Consider the following 19460-nt stretch of genomic DNA (forward strand, 5'->3'; position numbering starts at 1 on the left):
CGCGCCGGTGTCGGCGGCGGCGTCTCTCTGCGCTCACGGGGGGCGGGGGTCTCCAGCTTGGGGGTCGCGGTGCTGCCCTGGGGGGGCCGAGGCGCCCCCTGCCCGTGCCCCCAGCCGCCGCCGTCACGTCGACGCGGCCCCGGCCAGCGCCGCGGCGGGCGGGCTCGGGCGGGGGTACATGGGGAAGACGTGCAGAGGGACAAATTCGGCGCGCCCGCCGCGCCCGCGCCGAGGTCCCTCCCCGTCCCCCTCCTCCCCGGGTTTCTGGCGTGGAGGTGGAGCTGCGGCCGGTCCCCGCGAGGAGAGCGCCGCCCGAGGCCGCGTCCCCAGCGCGCCCGGCGGCCGGGGGAGGGGCGCCCGGCGGTGAGCGCGTCGCCGCGAGCGCTGCGGGGTCGCCGCTCTGCCCCCGGCGGTCGGTTGCCCGTCGTCTCCGCTTCCCAGTGTAGACCTGGTCCTGAGCGTGAGTAGTTCTCTTCTCAGTTTCCCCCTGGCAGAGCCTGGTTGGTGTGGAGATGCCGTCTACACCGAGGGCTTCTCTCTCAACTCTGAGCCTCGGCGGGTCACCATGTTCTCCACGCGCCTGAGCAAATTAAGACTCTTCTCGTTGAAAATGTGGGATGACGTTTTGGAGGCATACTTATGAAAAACAGGAGCAGAAAGATCACCCTTCCTTTCAGAAAGTGCCGGATCTCTGGATATTTGGAAATACTCCGAAGGATTATTTAAGCCGCTGGACTAATTTTAAATGCACATTTGGGGGTTAGTTTTCCAAGCCCCCCCCTTTTTTTTTAATTGAAAAAGAGTCTTGTCTTGCTGTCAAGTCAGGCTCCGTTGAAGCTGTCGCCCAGTAGCGATGCTTAGTAAAACTTGGCCTAGCTAGTTCATAGTATTTTGACGATACAAAGTCAGTTTTGAAATATATTTTGAAATATTTAGAAATTATTTAGTGGCCTATAATGGTTTATATGTTGATGGTTTGATATTGATTGTTCTCAGTGGCTTAAGAATGAAGTGTGGCAAGTGATGCTGAGATGGGAGTGGCAGAGCCCACAACAAGGTGCAGGGGAAGGATTTTGGTGACTTAGCCTTTCGTGGGCTGGTCCCCTAGTGCAGCATCCTCACTTTGCTTCGTCCCCTAGTACAGCATCCTCGCTTTGCCTGGTCCTGTAGTGCAGCATCCTCACTTTGCTTCGTCCCCTAGTACAGCATCCTTGCTTTGCCTGGTCCCCTAGTGCAGCATCCTCACTTTGCTTCGTCCCCTAGTACAGCATCCTCACTTTGCCTGGTCCCCTAGTGCAGCATCCTCGTTTTGCTTGATCCCCTAGTGCAGCATCCTCGCTTTGCCTGGTCTGCTAGTGCTGCATCCTTACTGTCAACCTCAGGCCATACTCAGAGTATAAAAAAGCACAGCCTAAGGCCAGCGTGAAAGAACATTGGACACTATCGGTGGCTTCGTCTCTCCAATTAAATGTGCAGTTGATTGTGGTATGTCAGACTGAAGTATCTCCATGCCCAAATGTTGCTAGAGATGGCCACAGAATGCCAGAAATGAAACGATAGGTTCTGTTTTAATATTTGATGGCATAGTTGAGAACCAACAGAGAGGCTTTATGTTTAAGAGGAACTGGAAATGGGAGCATTTGAAAACCCTTGAACACTATAGTAAAGCCACTGTTGAGAAGCAAATAATAGGGTCAGCTGCGGCTTTGTGTCCTTTATTGTACGTTCTTGTAGCAAAGGTACTCATGGGCCCTGTATTGTAATTTTTGGTTTACTGACTGGACTGTCTCCTATACTAGACTCAGAGTCCTTGAAAGCCAGACTCTGGGAGCTGCTTGGTATCAAACACAGAGCTGGTTTTGCGAAGAGCCTTCCCAGAGGTCTGTTGAATAATGGTGGGAAGCAGCAAGCAGTGTGTCCTTACCTGTAACCTGAGAGTCCCTGGCACTTCCTGAATGAGTTCACTCAGCTTTCCCGAATTAGGAGGTTTGGATGGATAATCCTGGCAGTGCCACGTGTTAGAGGTGGTAAAAGGTTAAATTAAGCTGATGAGCATTGCAGTGAACGTTTTGCAATGTTTAGTTTAAGTATTAGTATTTAAAGTATAGCTTGGTTCTCTGTGTCAATAGCTATTTGCTCTGAGTGGGCTTCGTGGTATACATGTATCCTCATATCTGGCATCACAGTAACGCTTAGCTGGAGGCTTTGTTTGTTAGATTAGGTAGGTTCGGCTACCTCCCTTAGGTGCTTAGCAACCTAAGTCAGGAAGTTTTTCTTTAAGTCTGACTTAAGTTTGCCCACCTTTAATTTAAATCCTTTCCTTTTTGCTCTGACCCCAGTGGCTGTCACTCTGCATGTGTGTGTGCATATTGACTTGCCCATCAATCTCTGGGCAGTGGTTCACGACCTTGATTTTGAAAGCGTGTTTTTATCTGTTTTATTTCGTTCATTTATAGGTAGGTGGTTATACCTCTGGCTGAGCTCCAGAGTCTTCTATCTATTTGTCGTCTTCATGATGAAACAACTCAAAAGTTGATAAGCAGAACCTCCGGTTGTGAAAATCCTATATAAATTATGTCTTATTAAAACTTTGAAGATATTTATTACAGGCTGGAACAGTAAGCTTTATGGGTTTATCTTAGTAATAAGGCATTTGAATAAGAAGTTGGCTTGGTGACTTTGCTAGCAATTAGCTTTATTTTTGGAATCCACCTCCCCTGCTGTCAACTTGAGTCTTTATTTTATAAAACACTCTATTACTAACACTAAACACTTTACATGTGTATGGTCCTCTACTCTTCAAGGCAAATGTGCAGGGAAAGTTGCTCACCCCCCGGATCCAGGTGAAGCAGCTGTGAATCTCTGAGAGTCAGTGGCAACCTGTGTGTGGTGGGACCACTCCAGCCTCTGCTGTCCTCACCTTGGGCCATTTTGCTCCTGATTGACAGCAGAAAGCTCGGCCTAGATGGTCTGCCCCTGCTCTGAAATCCTGTGACTGGATGATTCTGCTCTAAATTTTCATTCTATCAAGAGGGAAGGAGAAGAAAAAAAAGAATCCGTTAGAGATAAACCGTGCTGCAATGCAAGATAAAGCCCTTAATGTGACTTTTGGAATTAGAATGATGATAAAGTATACATTTTTTTCTTATTTGATGCACTGACTGCAATTTAGGTTCTTTTTCCTCTGAAGACTTTGAATGCTAAATTTCAGTGATCCTATTTGTTAATTTAGATTGGTGTTAAAATTGTTACTAAGCAGTGAAGAAAGGAGCCAGAATTCATTTAACTTGTAAAGGGTAACAATATGGTTACAGTATCAGCTCCTTTTCCTACCTTGGTTTCATCTCCGCGCAAAGAGGATATGGCTGAAAGGCAAGGTGGTTTATATGATTGTTAGGAATGGGATCTTTTAAAGTTATTTTTAGATTATTTAGGTCAAATATATCATTTGAGAGACTACATAACTGTATTAGAAAAGAGGGAGTGGCTCCTAGAAAGTGATCTTTTAAAAATCCATTTGGAATGTGGTACCTATTTTTGTAATCTTTGAATTTAGAACTTTATTATGTGGTGTTTATATCTATCTGTAGTGCCATATATTTTCAGCATGAACTATGCAAATTAGGTTTTTCTACTTTTTTTGGAGGAGAAACATTGGCTCACAGGAAAAAACACCTTGTGATGTTCGGGTAGCTGGTAGATTGCTTTTATCTGACTTTTTGGTGTATTTGAACAGTTTAGAAAGTGTTTACTTCTGGAGTTAATTTTATGAACAGTAACTGAGGTTATTGCCTTCATTTCATTTCATAGCCTTATTTACTTTTTGTACCAATTCCCCTATCTTAATTGCAATGTTTAGTAATATGTATATTTGAACATAAAAATTCAAATTCTTTTTTCAACGAGGCAGAGTATAAATAAAATTTAAAGTGATTTATGAATTCTAAGTTGGTTTCAACTCCTAGCATCTTTTGTATCTTTCCTGTTCACGAATCTACAACGATCCATTCTCACCTGTTTTAGCAAATCTAAATTTCCCATCTCAGTTTCCTCAATTCCGTTTTCTCCCTACTGTCTCCACCTGCTCCACAGATTTAATCCTTTTCTTTAGTACTCACTTCTCTTGATTAGCTTCAGCTGTAGAAAGCACGCCCCTTTACATCTATTGATATTGTGTTATTTTGTGTTTTCTGTGTTATTTTGTGTTTGCTGTCCAGTGGCTGTCCTCTAGCTGTTAATCAGTATTAGAGTAAATAATTCTTGTCTCCTCAGGTTTCAGACATTCCCTGCGGCCTGTGGGCAATGGCAGTGTGCCTCCTTTGCTTTCTGTAAATGTTGAACGAAGAGGAGGAGTAGGGGAGAGATGGAGAGTGCTGAGTGGAAGTAATAAGAAGCTAGCCCTAAATGTTTGTCAGATTCTAGTAGAGGAAGTAGGATTTGAGGAGTGGAAGAATGAACGTTTAAACCTGGGCGCCTTTGGAGTATGGTAATGAGGAGAGAGGATCTGTTGATGTTAAAGTAGCTCTCAAGGGGAAAGCGAGGAAGGGACCTTCCTAGGGTGATGTCCAGAAGAGCTCCAGTGGAGTGTGGAGACCTGACATTTGCAGTGCACTGGAAATTTTTTGAAGGTCTGATATGCTCTCCCTTTGTTTTAATTTTTAACTTTTTGGATCACTCATTAATTTAGTTGAAATTTTAAGTAACGTTATGGGGGTGCAAAGGGACACAGATTTGAAAAGCTTAAGGAACGTGATTAAAGACACTAATATTTCACAGAGACGGTGTACCAGTATCAAGGTTTAAAAATTATTTAGTTTTGGTGGTTATAACTATGTAAGTAGACAAACAGGAGAAGCTAAGGATGGGGAAAGCATCCTTCAGAAACTCTCAGGTTGGAACTAGTGATTTTACTGCAAGAAAAAAGATAGGCATATGGTACCAAGTAACTTCTTTAGTGACTGACTTTCTGCATTGGCCTATTTCTGAAATATAATGGAAGGGATAACTGATGTAAACATCTGTTTTTAAATCTTTAGTGAGATGTCTTTTATACAAAGAAGTATCATAATTATAAACTAAAAGTTTATTGGTTAATCTGGAATTGAAACCTACCTGAAAGACTTTTTTATGCCTCTGAATAGACAGTGGGATTGTACAATGGTTCTACTGTTTTTGTATTTCTATTGTGATTGTACAATGATTGTACCAGGATGGTTCTAATCTGTTCAGTCATTTCGATATGACATTTATTGCTCCTGGCAAGATAGATGTCTCCAGCCAAATGAGAGAGGTGGTCTTTAACTCATTCTAAAATAGAGGTGTTCAGAGTGTGAAGAGCCCTTAAAAGGTTTTGGGGGGGCCAGCCCCATGGCCGAGTGGTTAAGTTCGTGCCCTCTGCTTCGATGGCCCAGGGTTTCGCAGGTTCGGATCCTGGGCACGGACATGGCACTGCTCATCAAGCCATGCTGAGGTGGCGTCCCACATAGCACAACTAGAAGGACCCACAACTAAAAATATACAACTGCGTACTGGGGGACTTTGGGGAGAAAAAAGAAAAATAAAAATCTTAAAAAAAAAAAAAAGATGTTTGACATAATCTCTTCAATATGTAGTCATCTGATAATTTGATTACAGTCATGCGTCACTCACAGTCGGGATATGCTCTGAGAAATGTGTTGTTCCTCAGTTTCGTCCTTGTGCAAACATCAATAGAGTGTACTAACACAAACCTGGAATAGTATAGCCTACTGCACACCATTATAATCTTATGGGACCATCATATATGTGGTCCGTTGTTGACCAAAACGTTGTTATGCTGCCTATGACTGTATATGGTTTTGTATTGTTATCAATTATGAGCCAGCAAAACCACCAGATAGTTCATGTGACTTAAGAACTCTGAATTGGCACTCCTTGACTTGTGGTGTGGTGTTTTTCCGCAATAGTTGAGTCTGTAAATTTGTGATCCTTGTAAAGTGATGTCCCTTTCTTCTGAACCAACGTAAGTCAAGGAATGTTTGGGCTTATGGAAGAACCATCGGGAATATACTTTTTGTTTGCTTTGGGGTGCTAAGCGGAGTTATTTTTTTCTTTGTAAAACATTCGAAAGCTTCTGTCAACTTATTATGTTTCTTTGAAATCTCTTAACATTTTTGGATGAATAATAGGTACCTGTTTGACATTATAGCCATAATCTACTTACATGTGAACTATACAGAAACAGAACTTATTTAGGGAACTATCACTTAAGAGAAAGAGCTCTCTGTTTTATAACTTAAAATGTGTATTAAACAAATGCTTTATAAGAAAGGACTAATCGGTTGCTAACTGGCTCAACCAGTTCAAAATAACTTGTCCAAGTAACATTATTTGAGAAGTAAAACTTTGGAATTTTGGGGTCCTTAATATCTACTCTACCCACTCAGACTCTTAATCTATAAAATATTGCTGTTGCCTACTTTTGAGGAACCCTGAGTTGTTTCCGGAAGTGTTTAATGTTTGTAAAAGGTCGTCATTAGTATTATAGTTACATAATTGAACACCTTCTTTGGGCTAGGTATTGTGCTTTATATAAATTCTCTCAAGAGTCACAACAACCCTGCAAGGTAGAGAGAAAAGCCCTATTTTCTAGGGGAAGACACTGAGGCTGAAAGAGATTTGCCAAAGGCATGCAACTGTGTGGTGGCATTGACCTCGCTCCATTGCTGCCACTCCTGTGCCACCACACTGCCCAAGGACTGTAAGAATTCTTGTGCATCTGTTTCACGTTTCTAAATCAGTTTTAGGGTTTTGTTTTGATTTTACTGGGTAGAACTGGAGAACTTATTCTTAATATCAGCATCTGTAAACTGCCGATAGAAGGATAGCACCTGCTATATGGGAGCCTTGAGTTTCTCTGAGTAACTTATATATGCAAAACCAACTGTGCCGGAGAGAGAAATACCAGCCAAGAAGGTGGTGGAGGTGATTTGGCCCCAGCACGCCTGCTTGGTGCCCTCTCTGGAGTGAGTGAAGCTGATGTTCCTCACCTGCCTTCCACAGTACCAGCAGGTCACTGGGCTGAGTCGGGATACGTGTTTAAAACAGGGCCACTAAACTCCGAGCTAAGTGTTGCTGTCAGTGTCAGCCTGAGAAGAAGGTGATTGTGTTTGTTGTTGGGAAGGAGAAATGGACTCAGACTGTTTGAGACATGGTATGTCAGTAACTAACACCATACCTTCTTCAAGGATCTTCGCTGGTAATTTTGAGTTTCCTGATTGGAGAAGTGTGCTCTGTAACCCCTGGGTTACATGGGACTGGACTGTGTGTAGGAGCATTGAGTTAACCATTTCAGAGTTGGATGGCGCTTCTGATCTCTTCGCCGTGCAGGAACCCTTATCTATTACATTGTGAGGAGCCGACTGAAACCCCTAATGTGGCTGAGTACATGAGTTTCAGTTTCTGAACAGATTTGTTTTTTTGAACTGGTGCTTCACTATATCGTTTGACTCACTTGATTACTACATCTGTGGACAAGATCCTCTCTAATGAAGTTTTAATGGTGTATTTTACTTACTATAGTTGAATAAATGAACGACTTGGTATTTATCAACTCTTCAATACAGAAGAACCTTTCATTAAACAGAAATACATTCATAGACCTTAGGAACTCCCAAATTCATAGGTACACTTTTGGTATATAGTTTACACAGTTGTCTCTCCTGTAACCTGGAGGTAAAGTACCTGCCAATGGGCTGGTTCTGAGGATTAGATGAGGTTGTGTGTTAGACCAGAGCCACCAGCCGCCTAGAGGTCCAGGGGCAGGCAGCAGCTCAGGAGCTCTGACCAGACAAGAGACGCCAGTGTCGAGAGTCACATGGGCGAAGGGCAAGCAGGCGAATAGAACATCCCTCTTGCCCTGAAGGAGCTTGTAGTCTTGTAGGGGAATTAAGTAAGTCTACTTCTATATAAAGCAGAATTTTATGAAACTGGGGTAGGAAGGATTGAGAAGGGAGCCCTGCGTGAGTGGTTGAAAGTGAATCAAACTTAGAGCTTCCATGCTTATATTTTTAGCATGAGAATACGATGTTTAGCTGAAAGATGTTTATGTCTCAAATTTTAAAAAAAGGTTGCTTGGGGCTGGCCCAGTGGTGCAGTGGTTAAGTTCGCACGTTCAACTTCAGCAACCCAGGGTTTGTGGGTTCAGATCCCAGGCATGGACCTGTGCACCGCTTAGCAAGCCAGGCTGTGGTTGGCATCCCACATATAAAGTAGAGGAAGATGGGCACGGATGTTAGCTCAGGGCCAGTCTTCCTCAGCAAAAAGGAGGATTGGTGGCAGATGTTAGCTCAGGGCTAATCTGCCTCAAAAAAAAAAAAACGGGTTGCTTCATGTACTTGCTTAAAATTTCTTCCTTGACCTAGAACTTTTTATAGTATCAAAATAGAAAATTTACTTTTATAAGTTAGCAATTTTTTATATAACTCTCATGCACTGCATATGTTTATAAATTTAAGCCTTGTGATTTTTGCCATCATCTCATCTCTGGCTGTATGAATTTTGTTTGTCCAGGCCTACGGGAGAACCTGGTCTTAGTATCTGGAAAGCAGAGCTGTTCTCTATACCTATTATATAGAGAGAGCAGGTGAATGCTTAACTAAAAGAAAAAAATTCTTTTGCCAACTAGTTCATAAAGTCTCTAAGTAATTAACATTTTTCTATAAACTCTAATTGATTTACATGAAAATTTCCTTAGACTAGAAAACTGCATGCAATTTTACTTTCTACTAGTTGAAAAATAGTAATATACCTGTATTGTTATGGTGGCTGTTTTGTTTTTTTTTTTATCTTCTGAACGTCATCCTTGTAAATGCTGGCTAAATCTTTTACAAATGTCTTTGCCCTAGTGTGGAAGAGGCCTTTTGTGTTAGGACATTTCCCTGCCCCAAATGAAGGAACTAGAAAACTTAATAGGAACTTTGCTATATTTAAATTTCCTGGTTTGTTTGTGTTGTCTTGTTAATGAGACATACCTAAAGCTCAGATGGACCACAGATGCTGATGCTGAGAGTTGGAAAAGAGCTTTTCCTAATTAAAAGCAAAACAAAACAAAAACCCCACAATGCTTATATTTGCTTGGTGTTTATTTTTTCTTTTCCCTAGTAGTTTTCGTTCCTTAAATATGATTCTTTTTCAAAAGGTAGTATCACATAATAGTTCTATTCATCTTTAAAAAACTAAAGTATATTACTTCTTATATATAGTCTAAAAATACAGATAGTACTCTGAGGTATATAATGAAAAACACCAGTGTCTCCCTCACTGCTGCCTGCTGCTTCCAGAAGCAACTTTTTTGAACTCTTCTACTTGTTTCTTGTGGAATTTGACTCCACGTTTGCGTGCTTTTTCTTCTATAGCTTGGTTTTCAATTTTAAAAATTCTCTGTGGATTTCCTACTGTGCAAGATGAGGATTCTTATATAATCCTCATGTACGTTTTCCTTCTATCCTCCCAATATAATTGTATCATTTTTTATTTTCTCAATGTTCAGTGTTTATATTTTCATGAGTAAATATTATTCAAAACCAAGCGTGTGCATTGATTTTATTTCTTCACCAATTCAAATTTTTGTTTTCTCCAGAGTTGTTTTGTTGGCTTACGTTTCTCAGTGTCGATCACAAATGTAGGCCCCCAATTTCTGACAGATCTACAAAACTCAGTGCAGTCAGCACCTCACCTGAATCCCGTTAATTCCTCACCTGTGTCAGCTCCCGTTTCCTAGACCTTTCTGTCTCTGTATCCTTCCTCATTTTGGTGGGTACATCCTTCTGTCGCTTCTTGAGAAAGGGTTCACAGGAGGTCAATTCTGTGAGACTACATATCTGGAAATTTCTTTATTCTAGCCTCATACTAAATGATAGACTGGCTATAAAATGCTAAAATTCCTTTAGAATTTTGAATTGTTACTTTTGAGAAATTTTTTTTCCCCAAAGATTGGCACCTGGGCTAACATCTGTTGCCAATGTTCTTTTTTTTTTTCTTCTTCTTCTCCCGAAAGCCCCCCGGTACATAGTTGTGTATTCTAGTTGCCAGTCCTTCTGGCTCTGCTATGTGGGACACCCCCTCGGCATGGCCTGATGAGCAGTGCCATGTCTGCACCCAGGATCCGAACCAGCGAAACCCTGGGCTGCCAAAGCAGAGCAGGCAAACTTAACCACTCGGCCATGGGGCCGGCCACAAGAAATTGGTTTTTTTGAGACGTTCCAAGCTTTGTAATTTCTGCGTTTCTCTGTCCCTCTCCTTCCCCCTCTTTCTATACTTTCCCCTTTTCCCAATTTTTTTTTATAGCACCTTTGCTTTATCTCTTTAAAGTCTCACCTCTTCCTTTCCCATCTCTTGGTGAAGTGCTTTCATTTGTGATTTGCAGTTTCAGTCCTGGACCATTCAGGGTCAGGGAGTGACTGGAGCACCTGGGAAATGCCCTCCTCACCTTGGTTCACTGGTCTTGTTTTGTATGCTCACACCTGGCTAGCAGGCAGGTATGTCACCAGTCTCTGCACATCAGAAGGGCATTAAAAACTCCCACAGACTGTAGGGGGTGCTTCTCAGGCCTGGTGAGGCTTTACCCCACAAGCAGAATCACTTGCAGCTGTGTGTCCTTCTGACCAGTTCAGGCGGTGGCCAGCTCTGGGGTGCTGTACCTCTGATTGAGAGTGTGCTGTGTGTCCTGCCTGTGTAGCCATGCCCGCATGGCGATTTCTAAAATCTTTGCCCTTCAACCGCAGAGCCTTTAACATTGTTGGCATCTTTCTGTTGCTCCTGCCTTTGGTGGAGTCCACAACCATGCAGGTATCGCTCCATTTTTGTGCTGGGCGCTTGGTGGAAACTTTCAATTTGGAAAATCGTGTGTTTGACTTAGGAAAATTTTCTTGTAGTTGTCATGTTTCTTTGACATACCTCCAGCAATGTGGGCTTCTGTTTTGAGCACTTCCTTATTTTCTGGTCCTCTTTTTTTTCTCCATCCATTTTTCGTCTTTCAAAAACTTGATCTCTTTCATTTCCTTTAACTGTTCTCTTTGTGAGTTACCCCTTTTACATTTCTCTACTGTTAATGTTAGTGAGTATATTAGTTTGCTCAGACTGCTGTAACAAAGTACCACAAACTTGGTGGCTTAAGCAATGGGAATGTATTGTCTCACAGTTCTGGAGATTAAAGTCTGAGATTCAGGTGTCAGCAGTTGGTTCCATCTGAGGCTATGAGGGAGAACCTGTCCAGGCCTCTCTCCTGGCTTCTGGTGGTGGGCTGGCAGTCTTACCCTTGCTTGGCTTGTAGACGCAGCACCCTGATCTCTGCCTTCACGTTCACATGGCGTTCTCCCTGTGTGTGTGTCATCTCTTTGTCCAAATTTTCCCTTTTTATAAGGAAACCAGTCATGTTGATTTAAGGCCCACCCTAATGACCTCATGTTAACTTGATTACATCTGTAAAGATCTTTTTTTCCAAATAAAGTCACGTTCTGAGGAATTGAGGGTTAGAATGTCACCTTACCATTTTGGGGGACCATAGTTCAGTCATAACAGTGAGTTTCAAGGGGGAATAAAGATAAAGTGTGTGACACCCTCTGTGTTTAACAGAATGTCTAGTTATTGTAATATTTTTAAAGATGCTTTTAGTCGCCTCTGTCTTCACTGAAGATCAGAAAGCAACTCTTAGTAAGTAATTTTTAGATTACAGCTGGAGATTTTTGTTCAGACTTGTGTGACTACTAAAATTTCTGCTGGTTTCCTGAATGTTTAAGATCAGTATCTGAGTCACCTCATTTTCTGTTCTTGCTTTGTTTCTAAAGTAACTTGAAGGTTGGCAAAAGGACTAAAGAAAGAACAGCGGTGGTGTCTTGTGAGAAAGTAAATCCTAGCTGTATCATGGCATGGTTCCCTGAACATCATCAGCCAGGTTCCCATGCTCCGTCTTCTGTGTTAATTATCCTCTATTTCTTTTTCAGATATGAGCCTTCCTGGAGTTTAAGTTCTCATACATTTTCTTGTTTTTGGATCCCCAGTCCCTTTACTTAAAGTTGTCCGCTCCTGTCCTGCCTCTCTTACTCTCTGGCAGCGTCACCTTCTTTAATTTACGTCATAATTGTTATCCTAGTCTAGAATTTTATTTTTCATTTGTTGTCTCTCTCCCTCTGTTGGAATCTAAGCACTATGAGGACAGGTACCTCTTCAGCCAAGTTCACTGCTTGATCCCAGCTTTCAGAATAGAATAGTGCCTGGTACATCAGAGTAGACACTGCTTTTGAACAGATCAGTGAGTGAACCAGGTTTTATTCTCCAGCCTTCCAAATGTTGCTTCACTGACTTACTGATGCTCATGGGAGTTCTCTTTTGTTGAAGTAGAGTGTGCGGGTCAGCTTGTGATAACACACTTGTGCAGCCTTACCTTGTGTTTGCTTTGCAAAGCTACATAAAACTAGGACACAACTCAAACTGGGGTGATGGGTGGCACTGAAAGCGGCAGTGCACTTGGTGACAGTCGCTGTCTCCACAGCTTCTCCCTTTATCCACCCGAATGTCCTCCAGAGCTGGGAAAGGGAGGTCTGCCTCCTAACGGTTCTGAAAATTCCCCTGGGGTCCCAGTGGGCACTGCGCAAAATAAAGCAGGGGATGAATTCGAGCTTGTTTTAATTGGCGTTAGTGGAAGACTCTCACCCGTCTCCACAGCCTCTCCCCGCTTTCCCAGGACCCTCTGCAGACACCGGCATGGGGTACCTGGAGTTGGGAGCAGGATCTCTGCATGGCTGCACAGGAGTTCACATCCCTGCTTCTCAGCCTCGTGGTCACCAGGTTCTATTTAACTGAGACAGGTAGACCCAGGCAGTTCCAAAGAGAAGAGTGGAGAAGTGGTGAATCTGTGCTTACTGATCGAAAAGACTTCCCTCTGGGAAACTGGGAGACTGCATTCCTGAGAGTTAAATGCAAGAGTGATTGTAGGTGTTTGAAAAAACTGAGTGTGTCATGGAAACTGAGGAATTCTCCTGGTCACTTTTATGACATCAGTTAAGTAAACTGATGGATAGTCCTTGTTTTTTTCCTCTTGTATCTTTTTTTTTAATTGGTGTTCTACTAGTAATCAGGGAAGATCTTTCTCTCTACCTACAGGAGTCATTAAAAGATGATTGACGCAGTATGTGAGGTTGGTGAAATTGTTAATGCAGCAGAAGTCACCTTCTAACTAGAATTGTGGCATTGTCTTGGTTTCATCATAGCACACTAGAGGGTTACAAACACAGTGGCTTGGCATTCTTTTGATGTCCTGAAGGTGATTGCTGTAGCTTTGATCTCACTAATATTCCTTTGAATTTCAGTTAGTTTAGAAAAATACGTGCCTTCAAAAATGGAGTGTACATATTCATGAAGTGTTGAAGCTGACAGCTCTTATGCAAAAGTTTACAACCAGCTTTGGAGTTCCTAGAAGGTTTAGAGAACTTGATGTCGGTGACAAAGTCTCTCTAAAACCTCATGATGCTTTCTGTGTGTGGTAAGGAGGAGTGGGGAATGGAGTGTGGTTCTGTTGTTTGGGATATGTATATGATATTTGATAGATAGTTATATACCATATGTATTGTCTTGGGATGTGAGCAAATAGTCATTTCCTTCCTGCAGCCTCACAGTGCCTATTGAGATGGGGGTGATGGATGATGATAATTAATGGACAATTTTCAGGATGAAAAATATTACTGTTTAACAGATGAGACACATTATTTAGTAAGTCTAAAGTTTACCCTTAGGATCTAATAACCTCAAGTTCTTCAGTTTTGCTGTCATTACAGATGGATAATAAGGAGGCTGTGATGCTGCACCCCTCCTCACCCCAGAAAGAATGATATGGATCATATGGATAATAAGTCCTGTTTGTACTCCTATAAAAAAAATGTAACTGTAAGGGAATATGACTAAAAACTTATGCTTTCAGGGGCTGGCCCTGTGGCATAGAGCTTAAGTTCGCACTCTCTGCTTCAGGGCCCGGAGTTTCGCTGGTTCGGATCCTGGGCACAGACCTAATGCCACTCATTAAATCATGCTGTGGTGGCATCCCACATAAAACAGAGGAAGATAGGCACAGATGTGAGCTCAACGATAATCTTCCTCAAGCGAAAAGAGGAAGATTGGGGCCAGCCCTGTGGCCAAGTGACTAAGTTCTCGTGCTCCGCTTCAGCAGCCCAGGGTTTTGCTGGTTCAGATCCTGGGTGCGGACCTAGCACCGCTCATCAAGCCATGCTGAGATGGTGTCCTACATGCCACTACTAGAAGGACTTATAGCTAGAACATACAACTATGTACTGGGGGGCTTTGGGGAGAAGAAGCAAAAAAAAGGAAGATTGGCAACAGATTAGCTCAGGGCCAGTCTTCCTCAAAAAAAAAGTTAATTATAAAAGTCCAAAAAACTTATGCATTCTAGTGTACATTGCCCACTGTAGTGGCAATATATGCATTTTAATGATACTGTCATTTTTGAAAACATTTTGACACGCCCGTTCCATTTTTAAATTGCTTTCAGAGTCTCAAAATATATCATTTTATGCTCAGTAGTGGAAGATCTTTATCCTTAAAGATAGATTAGGCTTTTGGAAATAGGCAGAAGTCATTCAGAGCAACATCTGGTGGATCATGTATGACAGAGATGAATCATGTCTATTTTTGTATTGTTTGTGTTGTGACCATATAGTAATGATACTGATGTTTATCCTGTGTAGCACCTAAATTTAATTTAAAGACAGTTCTTTCAGAAAAAAAGTACTAACAACATCCTAGACAGTGGCATATCAATGGACTTGGTTTATTGTAGCCTTCAGAGGTCATTAATTTAAAAGACATTTGTGAGACCCCAGCCAGAACAGTCATATAAATACAGGGCCACATACCATCTGTCTAAACCAGTGGTTCCCAATTGCAGGAAATTTTGTGCCCAGGGGGCACTCAGAAATGACTGGAGACATTTTTGATTGTCACCACTGGGAAGGATGAAGCTGGCATCTGGAGGTGGGAGGCTGTCATGCTACCCCCCTCCTCGCCCCAGAAAGAATGATATGACCCCAATGTCACTATGCCAAGGCTGAGAAGCTTTGTTCTAAACTATTAACGGGGTTCAGTCACCCCCATGGCTTGGCCAGGATTGCCCCCAGTGGCCTTTTCCCAGCAGTGTCCTGTCCTGAGAGCCTGAGCATAGCACGGGTCTGCTAGGGGAGCACAGGGTGCAGGTCTGGGGGCACTTTGGCTTGTGCTTCCTTCCTGTGCCCTTAGCTAAATTAATTGTTTTCACAAAACATCCCTAGGGTCTGAAAAGAAGAAACACAAACACTGTCATTGTGTTTTAGGTTTGTGATATACAGGGTCTGCTAAAGGCTGCACTGGTGCCTGGCCTATAATAGGCATATAGTAGGCTATGGCATATAGTAGGCGCTGGCAAATGTTTGTTAAATGAACGTTTCCATAGCATTGTCCTTCCGGAATGAACAATCAGCATGCATTTATATTCATTCTATACTATTTCATTTTAAGAGTTGTTATATGATGTGTAAGACTAGATTGAGCATGTTTTTATCTACTTTGACTGCGAAGTAATTTAATTTTCCAGTACCTGTGTGTTCTCATCTTTCAAACAGCAATTTAGATTGGAATCAGGAGTTCTTTCCTTGGGGTCCACATTATCAGTCATAGAGGAGTTCCTGCAGCTCCTCAAACAACAGAATTACATGCGTGGTTGTGTGGGTCAAAACGTATACTGCTGGTGTGCACGTTTTCTGTAAAGAGGGTATATTTGAGAGCTTAGTTGGGTTCTCAAAAATGAGAATGACACAGACTCTTATTGGACTATATATTCTCTAAGGTTACTTCTAGGTCTGTTTAGAAGCTTAGTTTAGGAATTTGAGGCCAGAAGTGGATTTGTTTTGGTCTAATGTAACTGTTTTGACTTGGGGGAAGCTCTCTGTTGTGCGTAGATAAACATAAAATGAAATTTACACATTATATTCTGTTGAAGGGTCATGCTTTAGGATCACCATGCTCATGTTGAAAACCAGATTGTAGGAAATACTTAATTGCTTTCTTTTTAGTAGAGTCAAATGCTCAGAAAACTTTAGTTAATGTCTTATTGTTTTACCTAGAGGCACGTAGAAATTATCTAGAAATTCATTTTTTAGACGAGAAAATTGAGGCCTAGTGGATATACAGTGACTTAGCTAGTTAGTAACAGTGTAGGAATAGAAGACAGTGATATTTATAGTTAACAATAAATATATTCTCATTTCTAGCTTTGGGCTAGACATTGCCCATTGAAGCAAGTATTGACATTGCTTCAAGTTTCAATTACGGTTTCAGTGCATTTTTTTTGTGTGGTAAAACACATAAAATTTGCTATTTTAACTGTTTTGAAGTATACAGTTTAGTGGCATTAATTACATTTGCAGTGTTATACAACCTTCACTACTATCTCCAAAATTTCTCGCCACCCAAACAGAAACTCTGACCATTAATTCCCATCCCCCTCCCCAGCCCCTAGTAACCTCTAATCTTCCTCTCTCTAAGAATTTGCCTAGTGTAGATATTTCATTTAAGTAGAATCATACAATATTAGTCTTTTTGTGTCTGGCTAGTTTCATTTAATATAACATTTTTAAGGTTCACCTATGTTGTGGCTTATATCAGAACTTCATTCCTTTTTATGGCTTTATAATATTCCATTGTATGTCTATACTACATTTAGTTTATCCATTTGTTTGTCTGTTGATGGACCTTTGGGTTGTTTCCACCTTTTGGCTGTTGTGAATAATACTGTCATGAACGTTGGTGTACAAGTATCTTTTGATTCCCTGTTTTCAGTTCTTTTGGATATGCATCTAGGAGTGGAATTGCCGGATCAAAGGGTAATTCTGTGTTTAGCTTTTTTGAGGAACTGCCAAACTGCTTTCCACAGTGGCTGCGCTATTTTGTATTCTCACCAGGTTTCAATTGCACAAAAATTTCCGTTTTTCTACATCCTCACCAACACTTATTTTCCTTTTCTTTTGTAGCCATCCTGGCGGATCTAAAGTGGTATCTCACCATCGTTTTGATTTTTTTCCCCTAAAGATTAATGATGTTGAATATCTTTTCATGTACTTATTGGCCATGGGCCTTTTGCCCCTATTTTAACTGGGTTGTCTTTTTGTTGTTGAATTGTAGGAGTTTGTTATATATTCTGGGTATTAAATTCCTATTAGATATATGATTTGCAAATATTTTCTCCCATTCTGTAGGTTGTCTTTTCACTTTCTTGATGATGCCCTTTGATGTGAAAAGAAGTTTTTAATTTTGATGAGATCTAATTTACTTTTTTCTCTTGTTACTCACGCTTCTGGTGTCATATCTAAGAATCATTTGTCAAATCCAAGATCATAGAGATTTATTCCTATGTTTTCTTCTAAGAGTTTTATGATTGTAGCTCTTATATTTAGGTCCTTGATCCATTTTGAGTTGATTTTTTTATATGTAGCGGTCCAGCTTCATTCTTTGGTATCCGAAAATCCAGTTGTCTCAGCACCATCTGTTGAAGAGACTATTCTTTGCCCATTGAATGGACTTGGCACCCTTGTCAAAAATCAGTTGGCTATAGATGTTTGGGTTTGTTTCTGGACTTTCAATTCTGTTCCATTGGTCTGTATGTATCTTTATTGCCAATACCACACTGTTTTCATTATTGTAGCTTTGTAATGGATTTTCAAGTCAGGAAATTTGTTCTTTCTTCTTTTTTCAAGATTATTTTTGCCCCTTACAATTCCATATAAATTTGAGGCTTGACTTTCCATTTCTGCAAAAAAAGGCTGTTTGGATTTTGAGAGGGATTGCATTGAATCTGTAGATTGTTTTGGGTACTATTGACATCTTAACAATATTAAGTCTTCATATCTGTGAACATGGGATGTCTCTCTCTTTCCTTAGATCGTTTTAAATTTCAGCAATGTTTTGTAATTTTAAATATGCAAGTTTTCACTTCTTTGGTTAAATTTATTCCTAGATATTTTATTCCTTTAGATTCCCTTTATAATATTTGCAATTTTAAAAATACCTAGCACGTTACATCTGAGTTCCAACTTAAGTACCAAGTCCTAGAAGATACTGTGGAAGACATCTTGAGGTTTGCAACTGGGTGGATTAGGGCTTGAACCTGGCTTTAACACTTCTAAAAATTAGCTGGTGATCTTGGATATAGCACATAATCTCTGTGAGCCTCTGTGTCTTCATCTGTAAAATATAAGGATAAAGCAAATCTTTCACAGAAGTTTTTTAGATCAGAGATAATATATGCAAAGGACTCCAGGGTGTGATTTGTGTGATTCAGAGTTAAGTACTGGATAAATAATGCTAGGCTGCCAGTAATGTGTTTTCTTCTATGGTTTCAATATAAATATTGGCTTACCATACCATTTCTCATGAACATTTAGCTTAAGTCACCTTTGTTTGCTTATTCTTCTTCACATCCAGAAGTTTTGTGATTAAAGTATACATGAAAAACTTGAGTAAAATTGGGGGTTGGCATAGTGATTAAGTTTGTGTGCTTCGCTTCAGTGGCCCAGGGTTCATGGGTTCAGATCCCAGGTGCTGACCTACATACCGCTCATCAAGCCATGCTGTGGCGGCATCCCACATGTAAAATAGAGGAAGATTGGCACAGATGTTAGCTCAGCAACAATCTTCCTCACCAAATAAATCAATAAATAAGTTGAGTAAAATTGATTTGCTGCAAAGGCTAATGATTTTTTGACAAACTAGATATCCTGTTCCTCAGAGAGCCTTATAAAGTATGTTGAGTCTGGAAGAAAAATAAATTTTAATAAAATGTCACACTTATTCTGCATTTCAGTGATGCTGTGTCCTTGGAAGAGGGGAACCTTTCTTCCAATGTTGCTGCTTTCAAATACCTCTTTGCTTTCTTGGATCCTTTATGTGTCCCTACATTGCAAGGTTAAATTATAGACATTACAAGCATTTAACTTCTAAGAATACCAAAGCTGACTTAATGCTTTACCCTCAATGGAGAATGCAGCTACGCCTGCCACCTTGGAATTGCGTTCATCGTTGTGTAATATAGCTGTTGTCATGTATAAATCTGGGTACCAATGCTAGAATTTTTCTTTTTTTCTTATATGTCTTAGGAGAACTTTAGATTGAAGTAGGCAGATTCAACTTTTGAAAGGCAATAATCTAAGATTCTGATTATTTTCATTTTAATTTAAATTTCAACAGTTAAATAAAATCTGTCACATTGTAAAAGTAAGTTCCTTAAGTTATCATTTTCAAAGGAATGTATTTTTGCTGCTCACTGTCTGAGCACAAATGAACCTGCCTACAAGAATATGAAATGCTGCATATTCTGATGGAGAGGGAAGGGTGATGGGGTTGCATTCAGGTTGAGAAACATGGAAGTTTGAAAAAGAAACAGA

At 40.9% G+C, this 19460-nt stretch overlaps 1 protein-coding gene across 2 annotated transcripts in view; it reads left to right on the plus strand.

Moving 5' to 3' along the window:
• Positions 1–339: 339 nt before the first annotated feature.
• The window catches only part of LPIN2 (lipin 2), an 88338-nt gene continuing 69217 nt past the window's right edge, over positions 340–19460 (plus strand). For both annotated transcript variants that reach the window (XM_046671493.1, XM_046671494.1), the window contains exon 1: positions 340–460. The gene's annotated coding sequence lies outside the window, so the exon portion shown is untranslated. The remainder of the gene's footprint in view (positions 461–19460) is intronic.

Source organism: Equus quagga, chromosome 9, assembly GCF_021613505.1.
Source record: "Equus quagga isolate Etosha38 chromosome 9, UCLA_HA_Equagga_1.0, whole genome shotgun sequence".
Taxonomy (NCBI): Eukaryota; Metazoa; Chordata; class Mammalia; order Perissodactyla; family Equidae; genus Equus; species Equus quagga.